Raw genomic sequence first — 4,477 nt, forward strand, 5'->3', positions numbered from 1 at the left:
GGTCTCGAACTCACAGAGATCCGCCTGCCTCTGCCTCCCCAGTGCTGGGATTAAAGGCGTGCGCCACCAACTGTGCTTAAAGTCAGAGACACACACAGCAGTCTTCCCAATCATCCCTTATTTGCTTTAAATCTTCCAACTTTACTCACGAATATTAGGTTTTCATATGAACTAAAACTGTCATTTTAAGTTGCTTAAGAGGCCTGTGCTCGACTCAGAACCGTGCTGCATACTATCCTCCTAGCCAAATTGCTCAACTAAGACCAAGTCCTCGCTGGACTGCTCAGGGTGCCAGACCTCATCCATTCCAGAACATGCCCGGTGCTATCCGCCCAGCTGCTCCTAGACCACCGTCCAGTACTATGAGACCAGCTTCCTCACAGGTTCCACGAGTCATGTCAACACAGCGTGACCATGGGTCCACGTCCTGCAGCTGCTGCTGCTGCTGCCACTCCTGCTGTCCGCACCGTGCCCCAGTATAAATACGCAGCGGGAGTCCGCAATCCCCAGCAACATCTTAATGCACAGCCACAAGTTACCATGCAACAGCCTGCTATTCATGTGCAAGGTCAAGAACCTCTAACTGCTTCCCTGTTGGCATCTGCCCCCCCCCAAGAGCAAAAGCAAATGTTGGGTGAACGGCTGTTTGCTCTTATTCAAGCCATGCACCCTACTCTTACTGGTAAAATCACTGGCATGCTTTTGGAGATTGATAACTCAGAATTACTTCACATGCTTGAGTTTCCAGAGTCTCTCCGCTCAAATGTTGATGAAGCTGTAGCTGTACTACAAGCCCACCAAGCAAAAGAGGCTGCCCAGAAGGCAGTGAACAGTGCCACTGGTATTCCAACTGTTTGAATTGATCAGGGACCACGAAAAGAAACTCGTGCTTCACCTAAGAAAAAAATATCTAAACATCGAAAAATTTAAATATTATGAAAAAACATTGCAAAATATAAAATAAATAAAAAAAGGAAAGGAAACTTTGAACCTTATGTACCGAGCAAATGCCAGGTCTAGCAAACAGTGCTATACTAGATTACTTGATTTAAAACTACAAAAAAAAATAGTAAAATATAAAAACAAATTAATGTTTTATAGACCCTGGGAAAAGAATTTTCAGCAAAGTACAAAAATTTAAAGCATTCCTTTCTTTAATTTTGTAATTCTTTACCGTGGAATAGCTTGGGATGTCAGTTCTGTTTTAAGTAGCAGAACTGATAACTAAGCAAGGAAACGTAATTTGGATTATAAAATTTTTGCTTTAATAAAAAATTCCTTAAACAGTGAAAAAAAAGAGGCCTGTGCTCATTTCTCTGTAGGTTTAAAGGATTGTGGGTTTGGTTCATTTGTCTGTTTACTTTTTGACCCAAATCTCTCTATGTCACACTGGATGTTCTGTAACTAGCTCTGTAGACCAGGCTGGTCTCAAACACACAGAGATCTGCCTGCCTCTGCCTTCCCAGTTCTAGAATCAAAGGTGTGTACCAGCCCTGGTCATCACACATAGATTTTGTTTTTCTTTTAGGAACATGCTCTCACTATAAAAAACCCAGTGGACCTCAAACTGGAGGTCTTCCTGCCTGGGATTTTTGTGTGTTGGCATTGCATTGGTTTCCCACCATGTTCACACAATCCCAAGAACCCTTCAGCGCCAACCTCCTTTCTAAGCAAGCGTGGTCCACAGTTCTGTGTGTTCTAAGCTACAGGTTTCTCTTTATGTCTGTGTTTAATAAAGAATGGAAGTGTGTTATTGCGAAGGGAGTCTTTATTTTTCAGTTATTAGGAGATCAATGAAACACATGAAATTCAAAGGACAGTGACTTTCTGGAAACATCTGTATATGGTAATAAATGTCACTGTTATTTATTATTCATCACCATAATTCATTATCAATTATATATGCAATGTATAAGTACAAATTGCCTATTCCTAAAGGGATTAATTTTATTGCTATTTTGAAATGGAGGTAAAAATACACTTAATTATCTCAAAGTTTAGTTATTGACATCCAGCTGAGATGAAATGACTCCTCGTAACACTCCTCTAGTGTGTGGAGACCCCTTCTCTTCAGAGATTGATGTGTAGATGAAAAGGCAAGGGTTTCTTACTCTATGGGGTTTCTTAGCAGTGGAGTAAAAAAATACCCTGAGGTCTTCAGTTCCAAAAGAACAATTCTCTCCTGGAGAATTCTACAGTTGACTTCACTGGTTTTGAAGCTTGAAGAGGAGGAGCTTCATCAGTTTTATTTAGCTAAATCTTCTTTTTTCTTTTTTTTTTTTGGTTTTCTGATACAGGGTTTTTCAGTGTATCCCTGGCTGTTCTGGAACTCTCTCTGTAGACAAGTCTGGCCTTGAACTCAGAGATCTGCCTGCCTCTGCCTGCCAAATGCCACCAACCAGCATAGCTCAACCTTCTTAAAAGAGATAATACGTGAGGCCCACAGTCACTTTCCCATCCTACATAACTGTGGCCCAAGAGATGAACAGCTGCCCAGACATAAAAATAGCAACTTTTTAAAACTGTCCTTTCTTCTGCAAGTAGCGGAAAATCTGTCCAATCTAGGGGGAAAATACAACGGTTTAATTCTGGCTGCCAAACTGTATTCTTCTTCTACATCTAATGGCTTAGCTGTCCACTGACCTTCGAGCTCAAGGTTTAATTATGTACCCCTTAAAAGGGAAAAAAAGATAAATTACAAGTTAATAATCTACTCTATTTTTGATTTTACTTATGTTTAGAAATATGAAACTGAACTCAACAGTGCCTTTTGTACTAAGCTTGATTTTCTTTTCTTTTTTCAATCTCTTTTATAAAGTTTAAATCCTATCTAGTCTATTTATTATATTTATATTTTTAAAAAACATGTGGTCATAAATGCATGAAAACATAGGAATATAATTTCCTTATCTTCATTAGTATGTCATATGCAAAACATCTAAGGCTCAGGTTGGATAACTGACATCTCTCATCTGTTCTTCGTTTCCATTGAGTCATTTTTGAAGTGAAGGTCTAAGTGTGCCATTAAGCTTAAGCTAAAATTTAAGTTCATTTTTTTTTCTCAAAATCATCCCATTGATGAAAGTAAACTGCAATGGCTACTTTAATTTTTAAAGCCATAAAAAGCATTTACACTCATTTTAATAATTTTAATGCCAATCGATAATACTATAGAAAATGTTCAAGCATGAATTATAAACAACCTATCAAATAAAAGAATCTGCCTGAGTTGTTGCTGTCATTAAAAACAATGGTGAATGAATATATACTACAAGTTGATGCTGCTTAAGCTGAAAGAAAGAAAAATGTGAAATAAACCATGTTCTTTAAATACTGTGTGCTGGGTTTCACTTAATGATTTCAAAATATCCTATACCATTCTGCTAAGAAATCTAAAAGGGGGGGGTGATGCTCAGTCAGTGAAGTGCTTGCTGCAAAACCATGAGGACCTGAGTTCAATTCTCAGCACACACATAAGCAGACAGGCATGGGCACTCATTTGTAACCCCAGTGCTGGGGAGGAGAACACAAGGGATCTCTGGGGGGCTCTCTGAACACATAGCCTAGACAAGCCTATGAACCCCAGGTCCTGATGAGAGACCCTGTATCAAAAATTAAGGTGGATAGATCTTAAGGAACTAAACTCTGGCAACGATACACATGTACACATTCATGTATACATGTGCTTGTGCTCTTTCACATACACACGCGTGTGTGTGTGTGTGTGTGTGTGTGTGTGTGTGTGTGTGTGTGTGTGTGTGTGTACATGTATACAGATATACAAATATATACACATTGGTTGGTTTTGTTTGTTGAAACAGGGTTTGTCACAGGTAATGCAGTGCAGGTGTGTGGGTTCACACAGGTCTGTGAAATGAAGACTCAGAAACACTTTGAGAATGAACTTAGCCTTAGCAGCCACAGGGGTTCCCAGCCTCAGTGGAGTGAAGCATTTTCCCCTAGCCCATGGCATTTTTATTTTTCCCTATATTTACACTTTAGCCAGTAGATTTCTGTATCTCAAAACAAACTGAGTTAAGCTTTCAGAAATACAATGCCAAATACAAATCCGGAGGTACCACAGTTTTCCGAATTGTCCCCTAACCAAGTTAGGTATAGACTGCATCCATGAAAACTCTCAGACAAGATTCATATAGGTTGACAAAAGATATCTGTAATTGGGGTGGGGAGTTCACAACACCCTGCCACAGGGGTTTCTCTGTGTAAGAGTCTGGGCTGTCCTGGAACTCACTCTATAGCCCAGACTGGCCTTGAATTCAGACACCCATCTGCTTCTGTCTCCCTAGTCCTGGGATTAAAGGTGTGTGCCACCACTGCCTGCCTAAGTAGATAGATTGTTTTTAAAAATGTACATCAGCAAGATGGCTCAGCAGGCAAGGCGTATCAAGCCTGGCAGTACAAGCCTGGAAACATGGTGTCATCCCTGAACCCACAAAAATGCAAGAGAGAACAAATG

General features: G+C 40.0%; 1 pseudogene; it reads left to right on the plus strand.

Moving 5' to 3' along the window:
* The window catches only part of LOC106144278, a 2,226-nt pseudogene extending 1,209 nt beyond the window's left edge, over positions 1-1,017 (plus strand).
* The last annotated feature ends 3,460 nt before the right edge of the window (positions 1,018-4,477 follow it).

Source organism: Microtus ochrogaster, chromosome 2, assembly GCF_000317375.1.
Source record: "Microtus ochrogaster isolate Prairie Vole_2 chromosome 2, MicOch1.0, whole genome shotgun sequence".
Classification (NCBI taxonomy): Eukaryota; Metazoa; Chordata; class Mammalia; order Rodentia; family Cricetidae; genus Microtus; species Microtus ochrogaster.